We start from the raw sequence: 15,032 nt of genomic DNA, 5'->3' as shown, positions 1-15,032 counted from the left end.
ACGAAGCTCAAAGTTGCTAGAAAATTAAAAACAATTTTTATACCCGAGCGCACTTGTGCACAAGGGTATTATAACTTTGTTCACATAACGGTTGTTTGTAACAGGCAAAACGAATCGAGATAGATATAGACAAATGTATACATAAATGATCAGAATGAAAAGAGAAATCGATTAAGCGGGGACTGTCTGTCCGTCCGTCCGTCCGTCTGTGCACACGATAACTCGAGTAAAAATTGAGATATCTTAACGAAACTTGGTACGTGGACTTCTTTTAGGCGTAGCACGGATGGTATTGAAAATGGGCGAAATCAGACAATAACCACGCCTAACTCTCATATAACGGTAATTTTCAGAAATACAAAAACTGCAATATTTTAGTAACTACTGAAGATAATTCACTCAAAATTGATATTTGCAATGCGTTTTAGACGAAAAATAAGAATATTAAAAAATTTTGGCAAATGGGCGTAGCCACGCCCACTTATAGTTACATGTGGCAACCGCTGCACCAATTTCGGACAATAACCGTGCCTACATCCCATATAACGGTAATTTAGAAAAATACGAAATCCTCGATAAATCAGTAAATATTAAAGCTAATTTATTCAAAATTGATGGTTGCAACAATTATTTACCAAGAAATACGTTTATGAAAAAAATTTGGAAAATGGGCGTGGCACCGCCCACTTATGATCACATATATGTATCTCAGTAACCGTTCCACCAATTTGTACCAAACTCGGTACGGTTATTGTGCTTGCCACTTGTTGCCATTGTTGAAATCGGACTAAAATTACGGTCGCTTTTCATATAACGGTAAATTTCAGAAATGCTTGAAATTTCGATATTTCGAAATTTAAGGACGCTAATTTACTTAAAATTTATACCCCGGCTTATCATGTATCGGTAGCTTTCGAAAAGGTGGAAAACATATATTTAATACTTGCGCCGGGTATTTAATGTTCGGCTCCGCCCGAACTTAGACTTTCTTACTTGTTTTAGTTTAAAATAGTTTAATTTAATTCATTGATTTTTTTTTCAAAGTTTTTTAAATATACATAAATCTTAAATATTAATTAAAAAGAAAAATAAGGAAAACATTCAGTCATAAAATACAAACAAAAATTTTAATATATTTTAATATATTACTACACTCTGGGTCAAAAATATTGGCAAGTTTTAACAATTAATTTTTTTGTTACTTCATTTTAGTTATCCTTAAAATTAATTAAAATTGGGTTTGTTTTTTAACAAGGACCATGTAGTTCAAAATTACAGCCATGTGCAGTATACATACATACATATATATGTATATATAAAAAATTTCAACAAGCTTTCATACAAGTTTTAAGCTTTTTAATTTGCATTTAAGAAACACATAGGAAGCAGTTTTATAGTCCATAAAATTTTAGTATAATAGAACACAGGTTCGAAGTAACACAAAACTCACATTGATTTTTGGTGTTATTTTTTTTGCGGTACTGCACATTTTCATCCATATGAATTTGATGACAGAAAATGCATGCTTTGAGCCACTTCAACCTTGTATTCTATTATACATACCAAACTTCAATGGACTTTAAAACTGCTTCAGAATAAAAATCAAAAAATGTTTAAAAAAGCTTGTTAATTTTTTTTATATGTACATACATGCATATGTATATTGGGCAATTTTTGAATTTTGAACTATATGGTCATTGTTAAAAAATAAACCCAATTTTAATTAATTTTAAAGATAACTAAGATGTAGTAACAAATAAATAAATTGTTCAAACTTATCAATATGACAGATAGTATATTTATGCAGACGACTGTGAAACATTTCTTTTATTCCGCTTTGAGATCCTGTCTCCAGCATAATGGAAATATATTTTGGTTATTCGCTCCATTATTTCCACAGATTCGTTGAATTTTTGCTGGAACGCTTCTGAAATAGTATTAAAAGTATATTAATCATTTTTGAGAGCTGGGTATCAATAATTAAAGTGTACATCTAATTGCCGCTGATGTGATGAGATGCCGCACAGGTCTCTTCTCTGCCGTTCCCATCCATGAAATGGAAATATCATATTAGATTTAAATTACAAAAAAAAAAAAACCCCTACCAAATAGTTAAAGTGGTCGTGGTTTTGCAGCTTCTCCTCAAATTCCTGAAACTCTGAAGGGCTGCACATTACTTCCTTTGGAATAATTTCAATAGTTTCTGTGCTTGCTTTCTTCGACCATATTAACTCTCGCTTCAGCACGATGACCTCCGCTGTCAATCGGTTTAAAACATTTAAGATTTTTTCTTGCGTTTTGCCAATCATATCCTGTCGTTCCAACAAAATACTTAGTTTCTGTCCGGTACTCTTTGTAAGTAAGTAAATAGTATGCACCGATAATTATATATAATAAGGGAATACAACTTGGATTAGTTGTTCACTTACTGGCTGGTGGCGCTGGTATATCGCCGGAATCTCCGGAATTGCTGGAATCGCTGCTGATAACACGCATTCTTTTCATTTTTGATGCAATAGTAATTCAAACCACAGTAATCTAACAGAAATTCCAAATGGTGCCTTGTTTGCATAGAATATACACCAATAAACACTTTCGCAAAATCTATAAAGGACCCTTTTATTTCTCAAAACAACCTGGGTAACAGTTGTTCGTCGCCACGCTGTAAAGTAAAAGTACAGTTTTCTACCAAATTAAAAAAAACCGTATTCCCACAAATTTTATTTTTTATTAATAAGGCCAATAGAGTGAACTTTACCATTATAAAAAAACCCTTTTATATGAAAAATATTATGAATACTGAAAAAAAGATGTAGGTGGCTTAATTTTCTGAGCACAAGTGTACATTGTGGATTCCATATTCTGTCATGATGAAAAATTTTCATAATAAAAACGGGTTACTATCCAAATGAATGACTTTTATTTATGCTTAGATATATAAAAATTTGGGCGTGGAACTTGTCCAACCTAGACCGAAGTTCCTCAAAAAACTTGTAGGTTCGAAGAAACGGATTCGTTTCTAGTTTACCCAAACGACTTCACCAGACGGACGTCGCAACGACTTCTATTCGATGAGAAAAAACGACGTCGGAACGACGTTGAATTTTGTATGGAAAAAACGATTTCGTTTCGACGTCGTTTCGACGTCGTTTCGAGTTCACCCAAACGACTTCACCAGAGCGACGTCGTAACGACATCGTTTCGAGTTCACCCAAACGACTTCACCAGGGCGACGTCGTAACGGCTTCACCAAAGCGACATCGTAACGACATCGTTTGGAGTTCACCCAAACGAGTTCACCAGAGCGACGTCGTAACGACGTCGTTTCGAGTTCACCAAAACGGCTTCACCAGAGCGACGTAGTTTCGAGTTCACCCAAACGACTTCACCAGGGCGACGTAGTAACGGCTTCACCAAAGCGACGTCGTAACGACGTCGTTTCGAGTTCACCAAAACGACTCACCAGAGCGACGTCGTAACGACGTCGTTTCGAGTTCACCCAAACGACTTCACCAGGTCGACGTCGTAACTGCTTTACCAAAGCGACGTCGTAACGACGTCGTTTAGAGTTCACCCAAACGACTTCACCAGGGCGACGTCATAACGACGTCGTCTTCGCCCTGTGGCAAATTGGGGTGTGATGGAAACTAACACATTGGCGCGTATTCATAGTCCAGCAACTAAGTCGAAACTAACAAAGTTGCAATTTAAATGTAAGTACCAACTTAAAATTTACCTCTATTCATAGTCGCATTTCAGACTTCTACTAAGTAGTTTCGACTTAATTTACGATATAGCAAAACGAGTGTGAAAATGTATCGATTTTTCTTTATGATATTTTGGAAATATCACATTTTTATTAAATAATGTCAAGTTTGATCATCCCTTTATGTAATTTTTATGTTCATTGCATGATTATGCAAAAGAATAAGGTATAATTTTCTTCTTAATTGTGTGAAATAGCCAGAAAACCGCAGTGATGTGAAGTCGATGTTTATCGAAAGCATGCTGTGAAACATACAAATAGTAGATATCTAAATGTTATGCTCAAATTTACTTTAAAAGAACTAGCGTGAAATTGACTTATATTATTTGAGAATTTATCTAAATTATTCCAATTATAAAATTGTGATGTAGCTTTATTCGAATTGTAATGCGCATTTAATTTCATCTTTCGATTAAAATGGATCGATCTTTGTAAATTTTAATTGGAGATCATTCTATATTATCAAAATCACCCTCTACCAACTTAATTTTTACATATTTCGTCTGTTTTCCCTTAATTTGATAAAATACTTCTTCCTAGTTACGACTTAGTTTCAGCTGCAGCCGAAACTAAATTTTAAGTTGGTACTTAGCCAGAAAAGTCGAAACTAAGGCGACTATGAATAGCTTTAGTTGTGACTTAGAATAGTTTCTACTTAGTTGAGTACTAAATATGGCTATGAATATGCGCCATTCTCATTTACCTTACGAACACATTGACAAATTTTTCGTTGGTTAAAAAGAGACAACTAAATAAGGCCATAAGTCGGAGGAAGATGGAAGATCACATGTACACAAATGTTTACATCACGTTTTGCATATTGCTCTTAAAAAGTTGATAGAAGTACTTGATTGAGATCTCCATCACCAGTGAGTATCACATAGGGATGCAAATTTTGAGCAGTAACATCGATACATCGATGTTTCGATGCATCGGAGAAAAGAATATCGAGGCTAAAATACATCGCCAGAAAAACATCGATATATCGATGGTTTCCGATATTTTGCAATTTGTTAATTTCAAGTTAAATTTAAAGCAATATTGAATACTTTAATAATTATGAATGTATTTTCCTGTACATTATTTTTATCTTTTCCATACCCTTTCTATTATTAGAATCAAAATGCTTACCATCGTAAGGTCGTTCGGGCCTAAAGATCCTAGGCCTGATCTTGTTGAAATTCTAAGGGGTGTTTGGTTCTGTTTTAACGGCTAGGTTATTATTTATTTATTTATTAATTTTTTACCATAGCTTATAAATTAATTTATAAACCTTTAAAAAAGGGTGCCTGATTACTAAAACCATTTGGTTCCCTGTCTTAAACTATTTTGGTGTTGCAACTCAGTTTGATATCGTCCTAAATACGTTGTTATTTCTTGCGTTAGACTTCGTGGAGAACATTGTGGATTTTTAAGGCATCATTTAAAATCTGAATGGTATCAGGATTATTACAGTTGAGAGCGGTGTCTATTTGTGTGGCTATCTTAGATAGTGGACATTCTTGCAACATGTGTTGCGTTGATAACGTTGTCCGACATTTCCAACATTCCTTCGGGTTGTTTCCATTATAATAGTGTGAAGTGCTGAATAGTGTAGCATTTACGCGCATTCTAGCAATTTTGATGCATTCATCACGCGTGAAATTGCCGTTGTAGTTGGGCCGTTTAACCTGTGGGTTGTGTATACGAAGGAAGGCGTTACTGCATTCCCATCTTTCCTCCTCTTCTTCGTCTAAAATTTTGTAACCGTAATTTGTTATTACTGTACTTATACAGGGTACTTCTGTGATTAATGGGAGCAGAAGTGTCTCCCTGGCCTTACGATCGGCCACTTCGTTACCGTTAATTCCTACGTGTCCTGGAACACATAAAATTTGTATTATTTGATCTTGTTCGCATTCTCCATAACTTTGAAATATCGGTTTAATGTAACTTGTCGAACCAATATATTTCACAACACTCAGACCATCGGAACAAATTAACGTTTTCCGATTTTCTTCCGGTTTGGCTGGTATAGGTACTTTTTTTTCTTCTAGGAAGCGTATAATATTTTCCAGAGCACATGATTTTATTCCACGTGTTTTTTCATTGCTTTCTATTAAAACTTGCCACATTTTTTCGTGCAAGGCATGTGCTCGTGATGTTAGAGCTTTGGCCGCTAGATTTGCTGACCTGCGTAGTAAAAGCCAAGTAAAGTCGTGAAAACGCGCTTCTATCCTGAGCGTATCAACGTGTGTTGCAGTAAGCAGTCCTGACGCCGTCCTAAAACATTTATTCATTGCCGCATTCACCTTATTTTTGTTTTTTTCAGAGGTCCATCCATAAATAGTCAATCCGTGTTGGATTATGCCTTCGGTCATAGCACGACAAATAGAAATTGCAGTGTCAATATGCGGACCTTTCTTCCGCGTGCAAAATATTTTCAGCATGTTGTTAACTTTTTTCAATTTGTCGCAAATTGTATTTACGTGGTCATTCCACAACGCATTTCTGGAGAAAGTTAACCCTAGTATGGTAATTTTCGATTTAAGTTCCATATTTTCATTTCTTGTTTTTAATTTCGATGTGTCGCATTTATATTTCCTACAGATGTGCATAGCTTCCGCTCCTGTAGCTTTAGCCGATTGCTGAACTTTATCGTTGAGCTCATTCAAACTTTCGCTTATTTGCTCTGGTGTACCTGAAGAGAGCGCAAAAATGTTATCGGCATATATGCCCACATAGTCCACACCGTTTGTGTTTCTGATGAGTTTGATTAGAGTGTTGCAGTAAGCAGTGTACAGGATGACCGACAGAGGAGAGCCTTGTGGTAGGCCATTATCTAAATTGAGGATTTTTGACAGGAAGCCGTCTACACGGACTGAGATTCTTCTATGGGACATTGGTTTTTATATTTGATTCTATTGTGTGACACAATGTGTGAACACCGTATTGTGGTAAAAACCTGTGTTGTTCTGGAAGGAAACATGTTTTACAACTTTCTCTAATTCTCCGAGCTAGAATTTTATCAAAAACTTTGGCCAGCACCGAAATAAGCGAAATAGGGCGATAGTCCTCCAACATATTTGGACTTTTGTCTGGTTTGGTTATAGGCGATAAAATCGCTAGCTTCCAATAATGTGGGTAGATTCCAGTTTCAAGGATTTTAGTATATAAACGGCATAACCAAATTTTCAGCGAAATGTTTGTGTTGGATCATGGTATACGTTATTTTATCAATACCTGGTGTTATGCCTTTTGAGATATTTGTCGCTTCATTGAGATCATCAATTGTTACTTCTCCAAACTTGTAGGATAGGTTGAGGTTCTCAGGTATGGGGTCTATGTTTATAATTCGCTTCCTCCTTATTAATTCAGGGTTGAATGATTGGTCTGACCCAATTGAGCTCCATACTTCTGCAAATTTATCTGCTATCATCTGCGGGTGAGTTATGCATTGATGTCCTGAAAATATGGGAGGAAAATTTATATTTTGTTTAGATCTTATTTTTTTTAATTTTGGTCCATAATGTTCTTGTGTCAGTTGATGGGTTGAGAGAATTAACAAAATTCTGCCATGTGTCCTTTTTGGCTTGTTTGCATGCTCGCCTAACTTGTGCACATAACTTTTTGTAGTTAATTACATTTTCCTGTTTCCGTTTATTTTTGTAGGTATTCCATGCTGTATTTTTTAATCGGATCAGTTGTGCTATCTCGGCGTTAAACCATATTGGGCTATTTCGTAGTATAGTGGGTTTTTTGACAGGCATCGATTCATTTGCTGATTTTCTGATAATTTTCCTTATGTTTGCCGCCTCTTGACAAGTAAGATTTCGATCATTTGCAAATTCTTCTCATATACTTCCATTTCGTTTTGTAGTTTGTGATCCCCATAACGTGTTATCCGAATTTAAGTCACCTAGCACGAGGTGATGTCCAGTGCTGTATTTGGGTATACTATCAAGCAACTGCGTCGTTAGGTACATGTCTGTTTCTTTGTATATATTTGTTAGCTGCAGGTCGGTCAAACCATGCACGGTTATGGATTGATGAAGAAGGTTATTGGAGGATATAATATGATTTGATACACTTAAAGTGTTTAAAGCTACACCTGATTTGGTGTATTGGTAATCTTTATTGTGGTGAAATATCTTATAAAGGGGTAAGTGTAACAGATTTAAATTTTTTTGCACAATGTGTGTTTCATGTCAGGTTTGTGTTTCGTAACTAATAATTCAAGTGCATATTTATTATTGACAAATCCCTGTATATTCCATTAGAGAATCGAAAAGTTTAAACCTATATCCATACCTTGGGTTAAGCTTTAAATAGTGTGTAGTATTATTTATTCGTGGTCTGAGTTTTCGTTGTAATGTAGTTGTGTTGGAATGAAGTAGTTGTTTGGGTTTGAGTGGAGTAATTGTTGTTAGAAGAAGATGAAGATGTATGCGGAGTGGAATTGTTAAATGTTGCGAATGTATTTGAATAATGTTTTTTGTGTACTTCTGTAACAGATGACATTTCTATGTCACTCATTCGTGTCGGTGAGTCTATTTCTTTTCTTTTTGTTTCAGTTGGGTTTCGAGATTAGGTCGGAAGGTAAGTGTATTGTTTTTGGTTGATATTGATTTCGTGTGTTCTATTTTATTGCTATCTGTGTTTGAGTGTGATGTTTCATTTTGAGAGGGTTTATTGTTCAATGTTGATGTTGTTGGAGGAGTATGATTTTTATTTGTTTCGCTTTGATTTGGTATGGAATTTTTAACCACTTCGGCCAGGTTTACTTGTTTGTGTTTTTATGGATTCTAATTGGTATGCGCTTGGATTGCTGTTATATACTTTCCATGCGTCTCGAATTGTACATCTACGTTAGATTTTTATTTTGTTGACCGTTTTGTGTTTAATAAAGCTAGGGCAAGAGAAATCATCAGAGGTATGTGTATCGTTATTACAATTTAGAGCTCTCGATTTTGTTCGCACATTTTCAAACAGCCCGGGTATATAAGCACTAAGTACTCGCACACTTGTTCAATGCTCGTTACTCGAAAATTGTCGGGTTTTTTCGAGTAATTTGAGCAATGTTTTTTTATTATATTGACATTTTTGGTAGAGACTTTTAAAATTTTTCAAATTATTGATATATAATGCAAAGATTGTTAAATTGGTATTTAATAATATAATTTATTTAACATGAATTAGAAAGCAGCTCCTGACAAACACAATTTACAAATTTTCTTTTGTTTATGAAATTGTTCAAAAACACGAAAATTTTGAACAAACATTTGAGCAGTTGAGCAATGAACGAGTTTCGAGCGAGTATCGAGCAATGCGAATAGCTAGGGTATCTAGAGCTAGGGTATCTAGAGCTCTATTACAATTTACGCAGAATTTTTGCGAACAGTTATCATGTGGAGGAGGTATAGCGCATTGCTTGCAGAGTTCAATGTTCTTACATGTATTTTTGGTGTGCCCTAATTTTTGGCAGTTTTTGCATCTCATCGGATTCGGAATATGCTCGCGAACATGGACTCGTTCCCATCCTATGTGAATTTTTTCAGGTCTACGTATAAGGTCAAAAGTGACGATGGCTGCACCTGTTGGTGTTTCCGTTCCGTTTATCAATTTGGATAATTTTTTAATTTCGATGACTTTTTGACCGGCCAATCCTTCAACTAATTCTGTTTCCGTAAGGTGAATTATGTTTTTTGAAAAAATTCGGCCTTGAGTGGAGTTCATGCTCCTGTGGGAAGTGATTTTCACTGGTACTTGATGTATTTGAGCTTCGTACCGCTTCAAAATCGAATATTTGGTTCAACTGCAAACCAAGACAATAATGTGCTGATTTCCAAGTTTTATTTATGTAAACGGCCCGAGATGGTCGATTAAATCTCCTTTTATTTTCTTCAAGCAACATTCGGAACAAGATGCGTTATATGACTTAACATAATGCTTCAAACGCCTGAACCTAAAATTCTTCCAGACTATTTGTGGCATTTTATCCACTCTACGGCAATGCAAATATTTAAATGTAAGCGAATACACGTAAATCCCATGATGCAATAATACAAGGTGTTATCGGTTGGCAACTTCTCGCTCTAATTCCGCCATATTGACTGCCTTAGGTGAAACAGTGTTACTTCTTTAACAATTCTTTGCCTAATAATATAGTTGAACCTTTTTTATTTTTTCTCAGTATACACATTTCGTTTTCTTATAAAGGTATTTTATCTTTTTTTATTTCATTTCATTACGAATATACTATAAAAAAAATTATGTTTAGAAGAAAATACGCAATTTTATATTTTTCCCCCAAATGGGGACTAATTTCTTCCCGTTTTTCTTCTTATTCTACTGAGCTTAGGCAGTGTCAAATCGGGATATCACAACTCATGATGCAATAATATAAGGTGTTATCGGTTGGAAACTTCTCGCTCTAATTCCGCCATATTGACTGCCTTAGGAGAAACAGTGTTACTGCTTTAACAATTCTTTGCCTAATAATATAGTTGAACTTTTTTTATTTTTTCTCAGTATATACATTTTGTTTTCTCAAATTTTGTTTGGAAGAAAATATGAAATTTTTTATTTCCCCCCAAATGGGGATTAATTTCTTCCCGTTTTTCTTCTTATTCACAACTGATACCACCTTGTATTATTGCATTATGGTCACAACCATGATTCAATAGTTAAAGGTTTGCTCATTAGTGACATTAAAGTTTTGAAACTGCCTTACAAAAGCTTTGCACATATACGCGAACTCACACACAATGCCTTGCTAAGGGAGCCGATTTTGTCAAGAGGGAGCGAGAAAACTGTTTTTTTGAGCAAACCTTTTATTATTGAATCATGGGTCACAACCACAGTATATACAGTAATAAACCTTTTTGAGTACTCCTCGGGGGTAAAATCTGATCAGGGTTGATAATGAGAAGGAGCATGAAATTTGTTGATTCAGAGTTGTATACAAAATTACTGTGGTATGAAAGGGAGCAACGACCGTGCTATGGCAGAGTGGCACAAGACATGACTGTATAATAGTGACCAAAGTTAATTACGAAAGCAAAAAAATTGCAAATTATTCTCTATTAATATAGATACTAATACAGATCATCAGAGTTCAGTGTTTAACTGGTTATATTACACCGTAACGTAAATGATAATGAATTGTTAAATACTGAAAACGCTAGCACTTAAACCAAATTTACGTATAAATGCACATTTTTTGACGAGTAGTGAATTTCATATCCAGCTTGCAGCCAGATGCAGTGGCATAAGAAACTCATTTAAATCTACTCATCATGTTGGAGCAGTTCCGAGTAATGGACCATTGAATGGGCTGGCTGAAGTTATGACCACCTAACTAACGGAGTTTCTAAGCAAACGCATGTCATGAATTTATACGGTAGCAATTACTATTACAACCACCGCTTTCGCTACTCGACTCTCACACCTGCTCTTAGAGAGCACTCTTCAACAAACCGACATATGCGAGCAGTGGAACCACATTTCCCGCTCATTAAGTACCGCCGCCGAAGAAGTAGTCGGTTTTCAGCGAGCCCGAAAGAACAACTGGTACGATGAGGAGTGTCAGGAAGCTGCAGAGAAAAAAGATGCCGCCTACAGGGCCACGCTGCGATCGGGCGCAACGCGCGCTATGTGGCACCGCTATAGGGATCTGAAGAGGGAAGCGAGACGTATTTGCCGCAACGAGCGAAAATACGTGAGTGCGAAGAGCTTGAAATGCTGGCCGACAGGAGTAATGCCCGAAAACTTTACCAGAGAGTTAGGCGACTAACGGAAGGTTTAAAGACCGGGGCGCACTCCTGTAAGAACAATAATGGCGACCTGGTAACTGGAGTCAAGAGCGTACTTAAATTATGGAGGGAACACTTTTCCGCCCTACTAAATGGTAGCAGCACGGAAAACTGTGGAGAAGAAGAACCAGAGCCCGCAGTCGATGATGACGGAGTCGACGTTCCACCGCCTGACTATGACGAGGTACGTATAGCAATAACGCGGCTGAAAAACAACAAAGCCGCTGGAGCTGACAGCCTGCCAGCTGAGCTATTCAAGTACGGCGGCGAGGAGTTGATAAGGTGCATGCATCAACTCTTTTGCAGAATATGGTCAGATGAACGCATGCCCGACGACTGGAATTTAAGTGTGCTCTGCCCAATCCACAAGAAAGGAGACCCCACCATTCGCGCCAACTACCGCGGGATCAGCCTTCTAAGCATAGGTTACAAGGTCTTATCGAGCGTATTGTGTGAAAGACTGAAGCCCACCGTCAATGAACTGATTCGGCCTTATCAGTGTGGCTGTAGACCTGGCAAATCCACCATAGACCAGGTATTCACAATACGCCAAGTCTAACCTATTTGTCGACTTTAAAGCCGCTTTTGACAGCACTAAAAGGAGTTGCCTATACGCCGCTATGTCTGAATTTGGCATCCCCTTAAAACTCATACGGCTGTGTAAAATGACGTTGAGCAATACCACCAGCTCCGTCAGAATTGGAAAAGACCTCTCCGAGCCGTTCGCCACAAAACGGGGTTTCAGACAGGGCGACTCTCTTTCATGTGACTTCTGTAATCTGATGTTGGAGAAGATAATAAGAGCTGCAGAACTGAACCGGTCAGGAACAATTTACTACAAGAGCGTGCAATTGATGGCTTATGCCGATGACATCGACATCATCGGTAACAAAAACCGCGAAGTCTCTTCTGCCTTTTCCAAGTTGGATAGGGAAGCAAAGCGAATGGGTCTGGTGGTAAGGACAAGACGAGTTATCTCCTGTCATCAAACAAACAGCACATTTGCGCTTTGGCACCCACGTCACTGTTGACAGTTACAATTCAACGTAGAATCACTTTTGCCAACAAGTGCTACTTTGGACTGAGTAGGCAATTCAGGAGTAAAGTCCTCTCTCGACGTACGAAAACCACGCTCTATAACTCACTCATCATGCCCGTGCTGGTGTATGGCGCAGAAGCATGGACCATGACAACATCCGATGAGGCGGCTCTTGGAGTGTTTGAGAGAAAGTTTTTGCGGAAGATTTACGGGCCTTTACGCGTTGGCGACGGCGAGTACCGCAGACGATGGAACGATGAGCTGTATGAGCTTTACAACGATATGGACATAGTGCAGCGAGTTAAAATACAGCGGCTCCGCTGGCTTGGTCATGTCGTTCGAATGGACACCGACGCTCCAGCTCTGAAAGTATTCAACTCGGAACCCGCTGGTGGTAGCTGAGGAAGAAGGAGGCCCCACTGCGATGGAAAGATCAGGTGGAGAAGGACTTGGCTTCACTTGGCGTTTCCAATTGGCGTCAGTTGGCACAGAGGAGAACCGACTGGCGTGCTTTGCTGAACTCGGCCAAAATCGCTTAGGCGGTTACAGCGCCAAAAAAGAAGAAGAAGAGAATTACTATTGTATGTGTGGCCACTCAAACTTGGGTGTGTTTAATGATCTGTCTGGGCGGATGCGCTGGCAGAAATTGGAGTCTCTATACCTATACAAAACTCGTTTTTTTTTTTCGAATAAAGACTTAAATTTTTTCGGAATTTTAGAATTTTACTTAATGAATTCACAAAATAACACAAAATTTACGTTTTTTCATAAAAATATAATTTTATAATGAATATTTTTTATATTTTAAATGTGCATTTAAGAGAACTCAATTCAGTGCTATAACTACGATTTGAGTTTTCCAGTTTATAGAAACACAAGCGTTAATTATGTACTTAACTATTGACATTATTCTTGATTAAGCATAATATTATACTTCACCTACATTTTGTTCATAAATAACACATATGTAATAACATATATTTTATCCTTGAAAAGAACTTTTTCTAATCATGAGGCGAAATTCCCCACAGTTAGTGTTGCCGTACGCGCAAAACTAAAACGCTGCACACAACCCAAAAGTACTCCTCGGGGACCAATTGGTGAAAAACTGTGAAAAGGTTTATTATAGGGCTTTCGCATGTTGCGATTTTTCAGGCAACTTTTAGTTGAAAGCAAAAATCGCTTCGTCCGAACGGCCTTTCAACTAATCGCTTTGTCACCGATCTGGCAATGTGGTCTCTGACCACGGCCATCACATTGAAATCCCCAAAAAAAAAAAAAAAAATCGCTTTCAACAAAGTTGGTCGCCAGCCAACTTTGAGCTCGTTCAACTTTTTTTCCTTGCAACCCTGAGTTTGTTTACATTCTGTATACATACGTTTTTACTTTTTTACTTTTATTTTATCTTTCATCTTCACCAAAAACACTTTTACCAACGCTTGGCTTACCAAATTTACGCCAATTGATAAAATTTTGCGATTTAAATTCATTTTCAATAATGTAAATAACAATTCGTGTTGAATCGAAAATCTCCTCGTCTGAATAGGGATGGCAACTTTTTCACTTTCAACTTCTCATTCAACTTCGCATTCAATTTTTGTTGCCCGTAAAATCGCTATGTGCAAATGCCCTATTACTGTATATACTGTGGTCACAACTGAATTAAACAATGAACGAAAGACACAAGACCACGTAAGAACAAGAGCATGAACGAAAGACACAAGATCACGCCTTCCCGAAAGAAAGAAAAAAGTTATTTTCTAGCTGTTGAAATCTCGACGCCATCTTTGTTGGAAGAAGTAAACAACGAAAAGAACAAAAAAAAACCGCGTAATTGTTGAATGAATAATCACTTTTATTATGCAAATTCTTCTATAAATCATGTCGTTGTGTTAAATTATTCTTTCCCTTAAGTGTGCACACGTTGTCACAAGCGAAAATTAAGAAAATTGCAGTAAAAAGCCACTACCAAATTGTAAACAACGAACAAATGTAAACAAACGGCTAATGTCAAAGTCGCCCAACTTTTTTCCTAAATGCTATTATAACGGGCTACTAAGAAGAAGGCGTGATCTTGTATTTTTGGTTCATGGAACAAGAGAGTGAAAAAAGTCGATTTTTTTAGCGGGTTCTACGCCATCTTGTTTCACTGGAAAACGAGCGAAAATTAAATAAATCAAAGAAAACAACGAAAACCAAAATTATTGTCAGCCAATTTAAACGCACAATTTAGGTAAATTGATGCAACAAAATGCTTTAAAATGTGTTGTCATGTTGAATTAACTCTTCTTTACTTGAATAAAAGTGTAAAATAGTGGTGCTTGTGATGTAAACAAACGCTCAGCTGACGAAACCGCTTTCGCAAACTTTTTTCTCAATACCAGTTACAAATAGAAAAAATCGATTGTTTCGGATGATGTTATCGAGTCATATC

Source organism: Rhagoletis pomonella, unplaced genomic scaffold (genome assembly GCF_013731165.1).
Source record: "Rhagoletis pomonella isolate Grant_MI unplaced genomic scaffold, Rhpom_1.0 Rhpom_scaffold_00003, whole genome shotgun sequence".
In the NCBI taxonomy this organism is placed as follows: domain Eukaryota; kingdom Metazoa; phylum Arthropoda; class Insecta; order Diptera; family Tephritidae; genus Rhagoletis; species Rhagoletis pomonella.
The sequence above is the reverse complement of the archived record's forward strand: the minus strand, read 5'-3'. Positions refer to the sequence as shown.